The sequence below is a fragment of the Hyperolius riggenbachi genome, chromosome 10, assembly GCF_040937935.1.
Source record: "Hyperolius riggenbachi isolate aHypRig1 chromosome 10, aHypRig1.pri, whole genome shotgun sequence".
NCBI lineage: Eukaryota > Metazoa > Chordata > Amphibia > Anura > Hyperoliidae > Hyperolius > Hyperolius riggenbachi.
Genome location: NC_090655.1, coordinates 137,862,854 through 137,880,944, shown reverse-complemented (window position 1 = coordinate 137,880,944; position 18,091 = coordinate 137,862,854). Strand labels below are relative to the sequence as shown.

At 43.6% G+C, this 18,091-nt stretch overlaps 1 protein-coding gene across 10 annotated transcripts in view; it reads left to right on the top strand.

Annotated features, from left to right (window-relative positions):
- Window positions 1-18,091, top strand: part of LOC137536207 (leukocyte tyrosine kinase receptor-like) — a 522,796-nt gene that overhangs the window by 469,617 nt on the left and 35,088 nt on the right. For 6 of the 10 annotated variants that reach the window (XR_011024541.1, XM_068258311.1, XM_068258312.1 and 3 more), the window contains one exon: window positions 17,536-17,643. The exons of 3 other annotated variants lie outside the window; for them this stretch is intronic. The gene's annotated coding sequence lies outside the window, so the exon portion shown is untranslated. Of the gene's footprint in view, window positions 1-9,674; window positions 9,844-17,535; window positions 17,644-18,091 lie in introns of those variants that run through there. One more of the 10 variants, XM_068258315.1, reaches the window with a different exon arrangement.

Genomic DNA, 18,091 nt, shown 5'->3' with positions numbered 1-18,091 from the left:
TATGGTGAGTCCGTGGCAGATTTCATTTTTTTTTTTGACACAAGTTAGCAGAAATGAAATTTTTTTTTTTCTTCACAAAGTGTCATTTTCCGCTAACTTGTGACAAAAAATAAAATATTCTATGAACTCACCATGCCTCTCACTGAATACTTTAGGATGTCTTCTTTCCAAAATGGGGTCATTTGGGGGGTATTTATACTATCCTGGAATTTTAGCACCTCATGAAACATGACAGGGGGTCAGAAAAGTCAGAGATTCTTGAAAATGGGAAAATTCACTTTTGGCACCATAGTTTGTAAACGCTATAACTTTTACCCAATCCAATAAATATACACTGAATGTTTTTTTTTTTATCAAAGACATGTAGCAGAATAACTTTTGCGCTCAAATGTATAGGAAATTTTACTTTATTTGAAAAATGTCAGCACAGAAAGTTAAAAAAGTCATTTTTTTGACAAAATTCATGTCTTTTTTGATGAATATAATAAAAGGTAAAACTCGCAGCAGCAATCAAATAGCACTAAAAGAAAGCTGTATTAGTGACAAGAAAAGGAGTTAAAATTCATTTAGGTGGTAGGTTGTATGAGCAAGCAATAAACCGTGAAAGCTGCAGTGGTCTGAATGGAGAAAAAGGCTCTGGTCCTTAAGGGGCGAAAAGACTGTGGTCCTTAAGTGGTTAAAGGAAATGATTATTAGAAGCAGATCATTATTGACATTCATTTAAGGAAGTGATTATGAAGTAAAATAATACATTCTATAAAGCGCAAGATTTAATTCCACTTTGGTACTTACTGTACTGCTGAATCGTTAAACAGCGCCTATAACATGCACCCTTATATGAGCTATATGTCGCTTGACTCATTATCTCAATAAGGAGAACTCAATAACCACAAGCTACACTTCATTTATATAGCGGATATAATTCACTGTGGCTTCCTGGAATTCCCCCGCTAAGCGCGCCAAAGGAATCATTGTCCTTCCGCCGATAATTAGCTGTGACGATAACTGCGCCCATTTCAATCTGCGGCATTTTCACATGTACGCTTTGGAGAATAGTGATTACAACATGACAACGTTTGATCCACTATCTTGTTTACCTCTCAAGATTCAATTATACATTATAGAAAGCAGTGAAAGTGGCATGAAAGCACCACTGAGACTTTGTTATTGTTATCACTTACCTATTCTCAAGAAAGACCTTGTTAAAGAAAGTACCACTGAGAATATTAAAATCAAATTTCCTTTACAATTAAAAAATAAAAATTCCCCCCCACACACACACACACACTAACCAATTACAGTAGAGTGTTGGTTATCGGGCAACGACGGGGATCGACTGATGCTGGATAAGTGTGCTTACTTTTTTTTTTTAACCCAATAATTTATATACTCAATATTTAATGTTAAAGTACAGTAATTGAAAGTATATAAACTTTTGGGGAGCAGTGTAATCCAGTCTTTAAAGTGAACCAGAGATGGTTCATTACCTCTTATTTATACTTCCTCCAGCCCCATGAGCCAGGCTGAATCCCTTGCCGTCGGCCTCTCTATTAAGCGGCTAGGACTTCCAGTAATCAGGGCAGCTGTGGCCTTATGCGCTTGCGCGCCTGCACCCCTCATCGCGCTCCTGTCCCCTAGAGCGTTCTGCATCTGTGCAGTACTACTGCCAGGGCGCAGAATGCTCCAGCGAATGAAGCACGGGAGGGGAGCGCAACCGGCCGAGGCACGCATGCGCAGAAGACCTCAACTGGTGGCGACTGACTGGATTACCGGCAGTCGTAGCACCAGAATGGAGGGGCTGAGGAGGATGGTGGGGGACTCTTCGCTTATGGGGCTGGAGGAAGCCCCGGGTAAGTATAAATTAAGCCTAGTGTACCACCTCTGGTACACTTTAAGCACATAAGAGCCCACAAACAGCCTAAGAAGTTATCCTTTAACACTGTGATTATTGTCCGTGATTTGTGCTGGTTGATTGAGGATGCTGGTTAATTGAGTTCTGGATAACTGCTACTCTACTGTAACTGTATTATTATCCTTTATAGATTTTTTTTCCTCATCTTGCATTCAGTACACCAATACCATAGACCAGTGTTTCTCAACATTTTTTTTAGTATGTACCCCTTTTACAACCCTGTACTCACCAAGTACCTGTAACGGTTGGTATCAGCACACAGATTATTGATGATCTGCAGTATCACCAACAATACAGACGTATACCTGATTATTAATGATCTGCCGAAAATACAAGTATGACTAACCTCTGGACACCTAGCAAAGTGTGAGTGATTGGGTGCAACAGTAACTTTAATAGTTTGACGAGACCTCACCAGAGGGGCTGGTGAGGTACTATCAGTACACAATGCGTGCACTAGCGTTCAAACTCCAGCAGGCTGGAGAGTACAATAATGAAGAGGCTGAATCTCCCGGGGAGCTGGTGACTCAGATAGTACTGTAGCCCAGGAGATACAATAATACTACAATGACAGATACCCTATAAGAGCAGGTAAATGGGGCTGCCCTACAGCTTAACAGAACTGTTCCGCCAGAGGAGCTGGTGTAACTAGTACCTCACTAGTGGCGAGGGCCCACTGGTGAGTAGAATGGTCAGGCAGGCAAGGTTCGGCAACAGAGAGGTAAGTATTATTCAAAATCGTGAGACAAGAGAGTAATCAGTAATCAGGCAGAGGTTCAGCAACAGGAAGGTACGTATCGGTATAAAATCGTGAGACAAGAGAGTAATTGGTGACCAGGCAGAGGTTCAGCAACAGGTAGACAGATGGGCAGAAGTACAGGATCAGAAAACAGTTTCAAAGTCAGAGTGCTAGCCAGAGTCGTACACAGGAGATTAATAACAATATCCTAGCCTGGGTGTGAAATCCTTGGCATCAACACCCCGGAACTAGTCTAACAAAATAACAATAACAAGACTGCAATTCCTAAGCTTGGTGTGAAATCCGTAGCATCAACACCAGGGAACTACCTAAGGTCTGCGCGCTCACACGCAAGTATTCACAACAACAGACGAGGCAACAGTGAAGCCCGGAGGCTTATGTAGCAGTGGAGATTCCACCGGCACGCCCCTCCGCATCAGCCAATCCTGGGCGCCGTGGGACTCCTCTGACGTCAGCCGACCAGCAGGTCAGCTGACGGGCTTCCTCCCCGCATAAAGGTCCCGTCTGTGCGTGCGCCCACGCGCTAAGGCGAGCTCCTGGCTGACAGAACATTCCGTCCTCGGCGTCCTGGACGCTGAGCGGACGGATGGACGCATGGAGGCAGCTGCGGCGGCGGTGCTTTTCGCCGCAGCTCCCTCGGATATTACAGTACCCCCCCCCCCCTTCTAGGCGTGGGCTCCGAACACGCACCACCCGGCCTATCAGGATGCATTCTATGAAACTCCATCCTGAGCTCTTCTGCATGCATGCGAGAGAGTGTTACCCAGGACCTTTCTTCTGGACCATACCCTCGCTAGTGGACCAGATACTGTACAGCTCTACGTACTCGCTGGGAATACAAAAAAATTTCTATTTCGTATTCTGGTTCTCCATTGATCACCACAGGGGGGGAGGAGTGGCATCCACATACACTGCAGGCTTTAAAAGCGAAACATGGAATGTCCTACCACCCCTGAAACTGGGGGGAAGAGACACTTTGTAGGTAACATTATTTATTTTCTTAGAAATAGGGTAGGGCCCTATGAACTTGGGACCCAGTTTTACAGAGGGCTGCCTTAGGGACAAGTGTCGTGTGGAAATCCACACCAAATCTCCCGGTGTGAACTTCCATTCCACCGACCGTCTCTTGTCGGCTTGCCTTTTTTTAGTCAAAAAAGCTTTTCTCAAATTTTGCTTCACCTTATTCCAAATGTCTCTCATAGTCTCTGACCAGTTTTCTAGGGCAGGGAAAGGTGAAGCTACCACTGGCAAGGGTGAAAATTTGGGTGATCTCCCCGTAAAAACCTGGAACGGGGAGAACCCTAATGAGGCAGACCTCAAATTATTGTGGGCAAATTCGGCATATGGTAAAAATCTGACCCAATCGGTCTGGGCATCGGCCACATAGCACCTGAGGAATTGCTCTAGAGCCTTGTTTACCCTCTCGGTCTGATCATTGGTCTGTGGGTGGTAGCCGGAGGAAAATGACAACTTCATCCCCAATTGCTGACAAAATGCCTTCCAGAAACGCGAAGTGAACTGGACTCCGCTATCTGACACCACATCCTGAGGAATCCCATGCAGCCTAAAGATGTGGAGGATAAACAGCTCTGCCAGTTCCTGGGCAGAGGGGAGTCCGTTCAAGGGAATAAAGTGTGCCATCTTACTGAACCGGTCGACTACTACCCAAATGACCGTTTTGCCCTCAGAGAGAGGCAGTTCGCCCACAAAGTCCATGGACACATGGGTCCAAGGTTCCTCTGGCATGGGAAGAGGCTGTAAAGTGTCGGCAGGTGCTCGCCTAGAAGCTTTGCTCCTGGCACAAACAGCACAACTTCCCACAAACTCCTTACAATCAGAAGTGACGGAGGGCCACCAGACACTTCGATTTAATAATTCTAAGGTGCGAGACACTCCCGCGTGACCCGCATTTTTATGGGCATGGAATGCCTCCAAAACTTTGAATCTCAAGTGGAGAGGAACAAAAAGAATCCCCTCTGGTTTACCCTCAGGAACTTCTTGTTGAAAAGGACCCAGCTCTAACGCCCAATCCAAGTCAACCTGTGCCCCAGAGGGTTCTGGATCCTGTTCACTAGTTCCACATACTTGGAGCTCATTTACTGCAATGGGAACCTGGTTCAAACAATACAGTATAGGCATAACTTCTCGGCTCGCCTTCGATTTTTCTCTACCTCTGAGAGCTTAGCCTGCCCAATTTGCATTGGCTTGTCAGCTGGTGGAGAGGAAGGCGAAGGAGCTGAGAAAGTACATGAGGTGAACTTTCTTGGGGGCTTGGCCCGAGTTTGTTTTTGGTAACGAACTCGTCTATCAATCTTGATAGCCAAAGAAATGGCCTCATCCAGAGTTTTTGGTTCTGGATGACCCAACATTAGATCAGACACTGCGTCAGACAATCCGGACAAGAAACAGTCCAAGAGTGCGTACTGCCCCCACCTGGCTGATACTGCCCATCTCCGAAACTCTGCCGCATAAATCTCAATGGAACCCTGACCCTGTCTGAGGGTTTTTAACTTCCTCTCAGATGTCACTGCCAAATCAGGGTCGTCATAAATTACAGCCATGGCTTTAAAAAACTCCTGTACCGAGACCAAGTCCTCAGGTCCTGTAGGGAGACTATATGCCCATGACTGGGAATCTCCACACAATTGATTTCATTTGCTGCACATTCAGTACCATGGTCAGCAAATATTCAGAAGCGCTTGCTTTTGGAAATCCTATTGTAAAAACAGTCATTCCTCCATTTTTTTTCAGGAATTCCATGTATATAGTTTTATAATTTTTTAGCTTTTATAATGCAAATAAAAAATACGTTATGATAATTTTGTTAGACCTGTGTTTTGAAAAAAAAAAGTGTACTTAGCTACTAATACATTTTAAATAATTAAGAAACGAATCCACATTAGCTGGTAACAGCTACAATTAGTGTATCCAAAGATGTAATACCTGTAACTTGTAACACAGGTGCAGGTGCTGGCACTGATGTAGACTAGGTAAAGAGGAAAAACATTGACATTGAGGTATTTTCAATCTCTAATCTGCTTTCCAAAAATGGGGCTAGTAGAGTGATGGCTAACATTGGCACTCCAGCTGTGGTGGAACTACAAGACTCATGAGGCATTGCAATACTCTGACAGCTTCAAGCATAACTTGGGGAGGGAGAGGCATGATGGGATTTGTAGTTTTGACACAGCTGGAGTGCCAAGGTTAGCCATCACTGGGCTAGTACAAGTAAATTATTGTATTCTTACAAGCGGACCCAAACCCAGGGCTTCATCTCTGCTCTAAAAGATAAGCAACAGCATGATAACCTTTCCAGAAAAAGATGTCCTTGTTACAGATTATAGCGCGCCTCAGAGATGCTGCAGTGTACTTACTTCCTGGTTTGCTGGGAGCACATACAGGTTTAAACTCCTGTGTTTACATATAGCCTGTGTGAACGGCATACCAAGGCACAATTTAGACAGAAATGACAGCTCAAATTACAGTGGCTCATTACTCGCAGATAAGGGAGAATTAGACACGCTGTTATCTCTAAATACATGCGGGGTGGGGTTCTCTGTGTTTTCCTTCTCTCCTGTGGAAGAGTTTAGGTCCTCTTTAAGTTTACTGTTAAGAATTTGTAAAAACTGACTCTATCTTTTGGTAGGAACACTATGAAAATGGTCATGATACGGGGTATTACATTTTGAGCTAGCTTGAAGGCCTAGCTAGTGACATGAATAGTTCAATGTGTTCTGTAAATGTTAGCACAATAAAAGTGAATAATAGAAATGAAAGCAATAATATTCATAAAACTACTAGCTGTACATTTTCCATGGTCAACACTAGAAGCAAAAGTAAACACAGTGGTCATAAATTCAACTTATGGGATTATTTGAATTTCCCACCATGGCGGAAGTGACCAGTTGTAAGCCATGTCACCACAAGTCTTGACTATCAGGGCTGGATTTAGGCCAAGGCCACCTAGGTCATGGCCTAGGACACCACAGGAGCCCCTGAAGAGTTGCTATAGCAATGAAACATGTTGGGCAGAGCTACGGAGCGGAGCTACGTCTGACGTCACGTCTGACATGGACACAGTGCACTGTCGACGGGCTTAGCCTTTGCTTTTGAATTACAACGGTGGCTCTTGGTTGCGGGTTTGGGTTTATACGCTGGAGGTTTGCATAGCCAATGCATACAGCTGACTAACTAATGCCCAACCTCATGTAGCCGCACGCTGCTAATTTGTATTTTAGCCTCTTGTTCTTAAGTGAAGCGTCTTTTATTACATTTTGAGGTGCACCCCACACAGTGGATACAGCGGAGACTGCCCAGGAGCTGATCTTGCCAGAGAGGATGAGGGGTGGCCTATACCCCTAAAGGGAAGTCGGCCCCATCTTGGCCGTCGGATCCGGTGAGTCTTTCTGCATTGGGGGCAGGCTTTAATGCCTGTCCAAAACAGCAAAGTACATCAACTGTTGTGAAGTGCAGGCTATAAAAGTGTATGAACTTTGTACTCATTGAATGGACTGACACTGAGCACTTACCCCAGTATTGATACATTGTTTTATAGCTAGACACAAATAGCAAGGGAGCGCTCCACTTGGATTGGTGTATGCCTAGTCCTCGATCTTTTATTACTTTTTATTTCTATATTTCCTTTTTATTTGTTGTAGATTGATCCTCAGGTCTGTGAGCGCTTGTGTACATTTGTTGTAGTGAACACAGGAGCAAGGGCACCAAAGCAGCAGGCTAAACTGGTGCAGCATTTGCAATCTTGCAAATGCTGCAATGGAGGGAGATCAGGCTAGTGCCTGACCGGGGTACTCAGCTACTAGCCGCCTGTGCAGCAGCCACCTTTCTCTCTGTGCACATCTGCATTGTGGCGGCAGCCAGGGGCGTAGCAATAGGGGGTGCAGAGGTAGCGACCGCATCGGGGCCCTTGGGGCAGAGGGGCCCCGAAGGGTCCACCCTCAATTACAGTATTAGCTCTCTATTGGTCCTGTGCTCATAATAATAACTTCTATAGATACTTTGAACAGTGGTAATCATTAACAAGCTATTCCCCATCCCCTTCTTGCACCTCTGACACTGTAGTTGCCATTGACAGGTTTTGATCCGCCGCATCAATTGTTATGTATAGAGTGCTTGGGGGGCCCCATTGTAAAACTTGCATCAGGGCCCACAGCTCCTTAGCTACGCCACTGCCGGCAGCTATGGACATGGGCAGCATTGGAGATGGAATGGAAGAGGAAGCTTCTGCACTGGAGACGAGCAGAGAAATTAGTGATACAGATGGCTGCTGCAGTGTGAAGGTGAGCTGGCTACCTATACAGAAAGGGGGTGGGAAAAGGAGGGATTAATGGAGTCATCTAACTACCTATACTGGAGGGAAAGGGGGGGGAGGAGGGGTCATCTGGCTACCTATACTGGTGGTGGGGTCATCAGGCTACCGATAGTCGAGGGAAGGGGGAAGGGGTCACCTGGCTATCTATACTGGAGGGAATATCTATACTTAAGGGGGGAGGCTGGTGACAGTGGCCTTGGACAACAAAGAGTACAAATCCAGCCCTGTTGACTAAGGGCCCGGACACACCAGAGAACAGTTTGAGGATTCGTTTTTTAAAAATGCTTACATTGACTTACATTAAAATCGTGGCAAAATAGCCGCGACCGCAGTTTTTTAAAAAACCGTAATTACGGCTATTTTGCTGTGATTATAATGTAAGTCAATAGAAGCATTTTAAAAAAAAACTAAAATGACCCGCATATCGCTCTCCGGTGTGTAAGGGCCCTGAGTCTCAAAGAAGATAGACCACCCACCAGAGTCTTTTCAAGCAAGATAGGAACCTGAAATCAACAGGAAAAAGCGCCAGGCTACCAAGGACAAGAGCTGAAATGCAATTAACATGAAAATCACAGTCAAACAATGGATCAAGATGATAGTTCCAGAGATTAGAATTTTAGCTAGTTTCAGATAGTAAAATATTTCAACCTCATGTTTTTATCCATGTTGCCTTTTGCACATCTTGGGCTAATGTGTGTTATATAGGTAACCTCACTAGGCTAGTGGGTGCTTAGAGAACATATATGTCCATCATTAGTGGGGGGTGGGCTTTGACAGGAGAAGGAGGATGTGCTGCTCCTCTTTGCAAGGCACCCTACTTTACTCCTGACAGCCAGAGAGGAGTTGGTGTCTAGAGCTGGTAAACTCACTCTTGAAGCTGGACTACCCAGTATATACTTATTTAATTCAAATAAATGCAGTTGTGTTTTAATGATGAATAAGAGCCACAATTAAGTTGTTACCACTCTTTTATTAATCATACAGGGCATAAAATATGATATGCAAATAGAACAATTCAGCTGGTTTCCACTGTTTTATACTGTATATATATCATTAACTTCATGTGTGGTCAGAGCTAACATTTTCCATGACAAAATACATATTCTGGCACTGCATATGCTAAGTACAAGGGTAAGTCTACCCAAACACATCAACCAGGATAAAAACCTTACCCACTTCCTCACCTCCTGTTTCCTCCCTGTAGATTGTAAGCTCATAAGGTCAAGGCCCTCTCCCTCTTGCAAGATGATGTATGTTTTTTTTTTTTTAATCACCATACATTTGGCACGATTATATTGTCTGCTACTTTTTTATTAGGCATCCATGCAGAGGTGTAACTAGAGGGGAGCTGCCCCTGTGATTGCCGGGGGGCCCAGAGCTGTGGTAGGCCCCAACTACTTACCTTTCCTTCCTCCAATACAGGCCACTAGACTTTCGATTAGGTGTTTTTGTTGCTATACTTGTTATGGAAGTGAAGATTCATGCTGGCCACAATTCTTTTATGACCCCTGTGAGATGGGCTCCAAGGCTATGATGGGCACCAAGGGGAGGGCATCAAAGTTTTGCTAGAGGGCCCCATGAATTGTAGTTACACCGCTGCATCAATGTCTGTATTTTTATGTATACCAAAGTCTGTCTTTTTATGTAACACTGTTTGTTTTTACTCTGTACAGCCCCAATGAAAATGATCGTGAATCACCAATAAAAATAAAGTCTGCTGGAAAAATGCACCTGTACAGGTCAGCTTGAAGGCTTGAGAGACAGTAATGTTTACGGAAAGATGCCTGCTAGTTTCAGATACGCTCATGCCAAACAGGATCTCTGCTTTATCATACTTGAAGAACAATTCTGTACATGTTCCAGAGGCACTTCAGCATATCCGATGTGGGTTAATAGTTTACACATTTCCATCCATAAAACAGCATTGTTGTGTTTCATTTGTTTTTGTGATATATAATGAAACAAGGGACGTCACTGTCCATAAGTATGAACACTCAATCCTGAACCCTACTGGTTTCTTTCACAAAGCTGGCAATGAATGCAATAATCCTGGAGAGAAAGAAAAGAATAATTCCATCTATAGTATTGCACAGAATGACACAAGATGAGATGCTCTGGAAGCTGTAATGTATGTGTAAAGAAATGTATTTCCTGAGGCTTATAACTGAGATAATATAAATAAGCCACAATGGGTACCTATGCATTTTAATTCTTGCGTCCTGTTCCATAACAACACTGCAGATGCGACCATTATTTAATAAGACTCTATAAGTGTCTAAAGAGCAGCAAGCAGTAACTTACAGCAACAACCAACTATGATATTTCTCAAAACTGTTAGTCTTTCTATTTTTTTTTTAATGTTTAAGAATACCACAGAGTCATCAATGGAATTTTATTGGTCCTGATGTTTTAAAAAAAAAAAAATCCATACTTATTGTATTTCTGTTACAGACATTTTACAATAATGCTGAGTTACAAATAATGAGAATGACACAGTAAACAATTTATTTCCGAGCAATAAAACGTATATAACGGATGGCATGATAGCATAGTGGGCTTATATCAGACAATGAGGAAGCTACATACAGAGAAGAAGTTAGGAACCTGACTGCATGGTGCGACATTAACAACCTGTTATTAAACACAAAGAAGACCAAAGAAATTATTCTGGACTTTAGGACCACCAAAAAGACCACTCACCTACCGCTAATGATCAATGCAGAGGCTGTGGAGAGAGTTTCCAGCTTAAAATTTTTGGGAGTCACCATCGCAGAGAACCTGTCCTGGGCTGACAATGCTTTAGCTCTAACTGGCAAAGTACAACAACGCCTCTACTTTCGTAGGAAACTAAGGAGCGCTAACCTCCCACAGAAGCTGCTGGTCAATTTCTACAGATGCACTATAGAAAGCGTTCTGACCAATTGCATGACGGCCTGGTAAAACAGCTGCACGAAGGCTACTAGAGAAGCCCTGCAGCGAGTTGTTAAAACAGCAGAAGCCATTATTGGCACTGAACTACCATCACTGGAACTTTTGTATAATACTCGCAGCGTGAGAAGGGCCAAAAACATTATCAAGGACAACACTCACCCTGGAAATGCCCTGTTTGAGCTCCTTCCATCAGGTAAACGTTTTAGATCAATCCGCACACACACAAACAGACTGAAAGACACCTTTTTTTGCCATCCGCCATAAACTTGATGAACTCTGAATCCTCTCTGAAATAATTAACACTGTGTACAAATTGTTTAAACATCTGTAATACCTGGCATACTTGTATAATTCCTTCCCTTCCTTGTTAGTATCACTATGTTCACTATATGCACCGTGGGGTTGTCATGAAAAGTAATTTTGTTGTGTTACACAATGACAATAAAGTGAATTGAATTGAATAGTGGATAGCACCATCTTGGCCAGGACAGTATCCGCACAGAGTTTGTATGTTCGTCTCATCTTCTGCAGTGCGGTTACAGAGTATTTGGTCATGTCACTGTCCCTCAGAGGGTCTCACAATCTAATCCCTACCATGGTCACATTTCCATTGTAGCCTAGGGTCAATTTAGGGGGAAAACAATAAACATACAGTTTATCTGTTTTTGGGTTGTGGGAGGAAATTGGAGTGCCTGGAGGAAACCCACTCAGACACAGGGAGAATATACAAACTCCATACAGGTAGTGCACTGGATGGGATATGAGCCAGGGAACCAGCACTGAAAGGTTTGAGTGCTATCCACTATCTCACCATATTTTCCCACTCCCAGTTTAAATGGGTGCGAGATGCGTCCAGTTTAAAAGGGCTCCCGTTATGAGAACTGCAGACACAACTAATGGGCCCAAAGCCTTTTTTCAAATAGCATGCCTCCTGGTGTCTGGGTTGGGGATGAGGTTGTTAAGCTTTGGTGTGTGTGGGGGGATAAGGTTTGTTAGCCACAGGTGCTTTAGGTTAATTCAGGTTAGTTGCTGCGGGGGGCCGGGGGGGTTGAGGTGAGTCACCCACCAGGAATTCACTAGGTGCCCATGGGGAGGGAGGGGGGTTAAGGAAAGGTGACACAAGGGCAGGATTCTGTGTGGGAGTAGGGATCTGCTTCAGTTTTCTGTTTGTTGATAATTATACCAAAGCTGTATGTCCCTGAACATATGTCCCTAGGAACTCAATTCAGGAGAATGGTGAGCAGAGCAGATTTCAGAAAAAGATATTTGTTTAATGCTTGATTTTACAGGTCTGCTTGTCTGGCCTTCTCAGGTCAATGACTGGGAAAAGGGAGACATTGACTGGTAGCTGACCTGTAAACTTCCATTTGTAATTTGTTTACTGATTTGGGAAACGTTTAAAGAATTCTATGAGGGCTGCTTTAAAAGTATACTTAGACTTTGGCAACTACGTAGACATTTTTCATAAAAAGCTAAAGGCACAAATAATAAGCTTTTATTGCTTATGAAGAACACAAAAGATTAATTGTCTATTAATCATTATTTTTTCACTCTTAAGGCTTGCTAGCCTTCTGTGCACTCATTTCTTAGATGTCATGAAATTTGCTATGAATTGCTATTTATTAATGTCTACGTTGCTCAAATAGGTTGAACAAAACTCCTCTTAGCTAATAGGTTGAAGCCAGCGGCAGGCTCGCAAGTATCATACCACCCCCAACTCTACACTCCAGCTAAATGATGTTAGAAGGTCTCCCGGAGAACGCCCCCAGAAGTGGCTTAAAGCAATTAGCATGAAGACAAAAAAACAATTAACAGTCATCAATTATCTTTATTCCCATGGTAGACCTATTAAATCAAAATTTAGATCCATGTTCTTGTTAATGAGACATTAGAGAGGTCCACTAGTGCTTATTGCTAACTACTGGAATTTAACTGCATTGATCTTTTTATATTCTTTTGCCATTTTTGCAGGCTGGATGAAAGCTATATCTTATATAAATTATATGATACTGATGGTTCTTCAATTAAAAAAGTATATATTAAAGTAGACGCTTTGCTGAGAGTTATAAAACTGTATTGTTTTTGTCTTTGTAGTTCTAAGTAGAGATGGTTTGAACCTCCGATTTTAGGTTCACAAACCTCGACCACGAACTTCCGAAAAAGTTCGCGTTCGCGCATGCTTTGCGAACCGCAATAGATGTCAATGGGCAGACGAACTTTCAAAACTTCAAACATTAATTCTGGACACAAAAGTGATGGAAAAGATGTTTCAAGGGGTCTAACACCTGGGGCGGGGGCATGGCAGAGTGGGATACACGCCAAAAGTCCTGGGAAAAAATCAGGATTTGACGCACAGCAGCATTTTAAGGGCAGACATCACATTGCATGCTAAATTGGAGGCATAAAGTGCTTTAAAACATCTTGCATGTGTATACATCAATCAGGTATTGTAATTAGTGTACTGCTTCACACTGACAGACCAAACTCACTGTGTAACACACCGCAAAGAGCTGTTTGTGTAGTGACGGCCGTGCTGGACTGGTGTGCACCATAGCGAGAGTGCAGGCGATAGCGGTTTTCAAGCCCATATGGTTGCCGGGCTGAGGTAGCTCAATGATAGAACAACAGTGACTATCCAGCTGATCAAATTTGGTCTGTTGACAATGAAGCAACGACCTTATTATATTGGGTGTGCCCCCCAACACTTTCATATAGCCGGCGGTCATTGCTTTATTGTGATATACAAGCCCCTTCACCACGGCAAGGTAACAATCACGAAGGGGAATTGACACATGTATATGCCGTTTGGCTTGTTGTTGCAGCCCCAGTGCATCCAGAAAAATTAGGCAGGCATGTACACGCACCAGAAAAATTATTATTATTTTTGTTCAGGAATCCACCTGGAGTCCTGGACCCTGTTGGTGGTGGCGGAGAAGGCAGTCAAGCGGCCTGCAGGCAGAGATGCTGTGTGTGGGGACTGACTTAGTCTTCGGTCGTGCAGTAGCCCTCCGGGATCCATGCCTCATTCATTTTAATAAAGGTGAGGTACTGAACACTTTTTTTGACCTAGGCGACTTCTCTTCTCACTGACAATGCCTCCAGCTGCGCTGAAGGTCCTTTCTAGGACGCTTGAGGCAGGGCAAGGCAGAAGTTGGATGGCAAATTGTGACAGTTTTGGCCACAGGTCAAGCTTGCGCACCCAGTAGTCCAGGGTTCATCGCTGCTCAGACTGTCGATGGTTCTTTCTTTACTATTGTTAAAGAAAGGGTACGGCCGGGGAATGAGGGTTCGATTTCGATCCGGAGTGGGAGCCTGAGAAATGGCTACCACCACACATCCAAGGAAGGCAGCAGGCACGGCACAGAAGTCCCGACTCGAGGAGGTAGTGACGCAAAATAACAATAGAAGACTCTTTTGAGGCCCTGTATAATGATGAGTACACTTGAAATCCTTTAACGGGAATCTGTAATGGAGGGCAAGTCTGCCATTCATTCAACTGTGTGGGCAACTTTTTGGTACTTTCTGCACCATGGTGACCACGGGTAATGGCTGGGGAATCAGGGTTTTGATTCCGGTCCGGAGTGGAAGCCTGAGAAATGGCTACCACCACACATCCAAGGAAGGACCCAATGTGCTGTATAAGTAATGTACCTGCCCTGACCGTGCTTTGCAGACCAGTCATCTGCGTTCAGATGGAACCTTTGACCCAACGCTGTGTGCCAGAGATGACACCACTTGCCTTTAACGAGAATCTGTTATGGAGGGCAAGTCTGCCATCAATTCAAGTGAAAGGTATGCACTGACTCCCAGGTATAATACAATGTGCAGTGACAGATGCAGTGAAAGGTATTCAGGGACTGCTGGTATAAAAATGTGCAGTCACACAGGTGCAGTGAACAGGTATGCAGTGACTGGTATATAAAACTGTGTGCTGTCACGCAGGTGCAGTGAACAGGTATGCAGTGACTGGTATCAATACAATGTGCAGCTGTCATACACACAGGTGCAGTAAACAGTTATGCAGTGACTGGTATATAACACTGCGTGTTGTCACGCAGGTGCATTGAACAGGTATGCAGTGACTGTTATCAATACAATGTGCAGCTGTCACACACACACAGGTGCAGTGAACAGTTATGTAGTGACTGGTATATAACACTGCGTGCTGTCACGCAGGTTCAGTGAACATGAACAGGTATGCACGGTTGGACTGGTATTACAAATGTGCAGCTGTCACACACAGGTGCAGTGAAAAGGTAGGCACTGAATGTGCTGGGCCTGGCACAGTATAGCAATTAGTAAGGGCCAGCTGCGAATTACAGGGCTGTATATGCAAGTGTCAGTGGGCCACACAAAAATAAAAAATTGCAAGAACAACATTAGCTCTCAAAAGGGCTGTTTTGGAGTGCTTTTTAGCAATAAGTATCAGCAAGGAGCAAGCTAACACGCCTAACAGCCTATCTAAGCTTTCCCTAATCTCTGCAGCAACTCTCTCCCTTCTCTCACTAACTGCGCAGCACACAGAGTGATATCATGGTCGAAGCAGCTGCCTTTTATAAAGGAGGGGGGGGGGGCTCCAGGAGGGAGTGTAGCCTGATTGGCTACCATGTGTCTGCTGACTGATGTAGAGGGTCAAAGTTTAGCCCAATGATATAGTATAAGGGGCGGGTCGAACTCGCATAAAGTTCACGATTCGACGACTGATGTTTGCGCAATGCGAACTGTTTGGGCCATCTCTAGTTCTAAGTAGGATGCCTCCAGTCCCGTGCCCATATAAAAAGCAACAAGTTTTGAAGCCGATGGTGACTTGCCTGAGAATACTGTGATATAAAATAATATATAATTTAATGTAATATCTATAATAGCTTATAGATTGCAATAAGAGGTTAATGACTATGGTAGTTTCAGAGGCATGGCTTTTGGGCTTAGCTAAACTTCCTGGTTTGGCTAAGTGATCACCGTTCTGGCTATGTAGCAGAAGTTTGGACATCTGGCTGAAGATTAAATAATTATGGCTGTGTGGTCAGAAACTAATCTCGGCGCAGTTGTTTGGGCACTAGTAGCAAAACTGAAGTACTGGACAAAGACAATGAAAGGTGAGTATTGCTTAGGTTTAACCCATTCAGGTTCCGTCATTTTCACGTGAGAAATGTTCACCTCCCATTCATTAGTCTATAACTTTATCACTACTTATCACAATGCACTGATCTATATCTTGTTTTTTCCACCACCAATTAGGCTTTCTTTGGGGGGTACATTTTGCTAAGAGCCACTTTACTGTAAATGCATTTTAACAGGAAGAATAAGAAAAAAAATGGAAAAACTCATTATTTCTCAGTTTTTAGCCATTATAGTTTTAAAATAATACATGCCTCCATAATTAAAACTAACGTATTGTATTTGTCCATATGTCCCGGTTATTACACCGTTAAAATTATGTCCCTATCACAATGTATGGCGACAATATTTTATTTGGAAATAAAGGTGCATTTTTCCATTTTGCATCTATCACTATTTACAAGTTTAAAATAAAAAAAATATAGAAATATTTCATCTTTACATTGATATTTAAAAAGTTTAGACCCTTAGGTAAATATTTACATGTTTTTTTTTTTTTTATTGTAATGGTTTTTTTTTTTTATAGTAAACATTTTATTTGGGTAGTTTTGGGAGGGTGGGAGGTAAACAATAGATTTATAATGTAAGTGTGTTCATTTTTATTTTTTTTTCTTACAGGTGTAGTATTACTTTTTGGCCACAAGATGGCGGCCATGAGTTTGTTTACATGACGTCACTCTAAGCGTAACACACGCTTAGAGTGACTCATCTGAGAGGGAACGGCCAGAAAAGGCGCAGCTTCCGAGAGAAGCTGTCGCTTTTTCAGCGGGGGAGAGGAATCAATGATCGGGCACCATAGCCCGATACATTGATTCCCTGGCTACCGAATCCACGGCCGGGAGTGCGCGTGCACGCGCGCGATCGGCTGCGGGAGCGCGCGGCAGCGCGCATGGTTCCTGGACGTAGAAACTACGTCCAGGAACCAAAATAGGTTAAGCTACTACCAGGAAATTTGTGGATAGGTATGTATTAGGAGGGCTAGGGAGTAGGTACAGGAAAAGTTCAGCTTTGCTAGTTAGGATTAGAAGACTAATGTCAGGCATCAGAAATGTGTGTTTACACGGAAGGGGAGGTGTCAGGAAGGGAGGTTTCGTTAAAGGGGTAAGGGATGTGGCTTTTAAAGTAGGAGGTGAGAGATGGGAATTAGGATGGGCTGTTAAGTTAAATGGGAGAGTTTGGCTTAAAAGGATACCTGACCCAAATAGAAGTACTTAAACTAAAAGGTTTGTTAGGAAAGTTGGTACATACCTGTTTGCGCTATCTATTGTCCTGCATGCTTCCCCAGTCCCCGTTTTCCCCAGCCAAAATATATGATTTTGAGAGAAAATCAAACTCTGAAAACATAATAGGCTGGCTTACGGTGTTAGTTTGTCACATCCTTTCCCCACCTCAATCACCCCCCTTGACTGCCTCATTTACATCCCTTTACTGCCTCACTAAGCTCACACTCCTGTTTCTCCTGATTCCTGAATATCCACCCTGAAGAAGCACTAACCTAGAAGTTCTTCCATAGTCTGCGCCATTTTAAAGACAGAGTGCTGGAAACAGTACAACAGAGGAAGAAAATGAGATGGCAAACATCATCTGCACGGGGTAAGAAAACTGTTAATAGGTTTATTTAATGCATTGTATTCAGGTCAAGTTTGCTTTAAGATGAAGCAACGCCAAACTACTGACAAAAATAGCAGTGCAAAAAACAATCAATATGTGGCACTAAAGACGAATACCACCAAGTGCCATGCAATGGCTTTGGAGAAGATGAGTGTGGGTATCCATGTCATACTCATTAATAAAGAGGACCTTCAGAGTGAAAATGAAAATCCTGCAGCCTGCAAGCAAAAGACAGTTATATATACCCGACAAATCTAGTCCCGCAATGCCATCTCGAAGTCCCTGCATCACCCGACTTCTGGTGCCTAGCCCCGCCTCCTCTCTCTCCCCGGAGAAAACCGCCAAGCTATTTACTGTAGGCAGGGCCAGGCGCCAAAAGTCTGGTGATGCTGGGACTTCGGGACGGCATCACGTGACAAGTCTTTTCAGG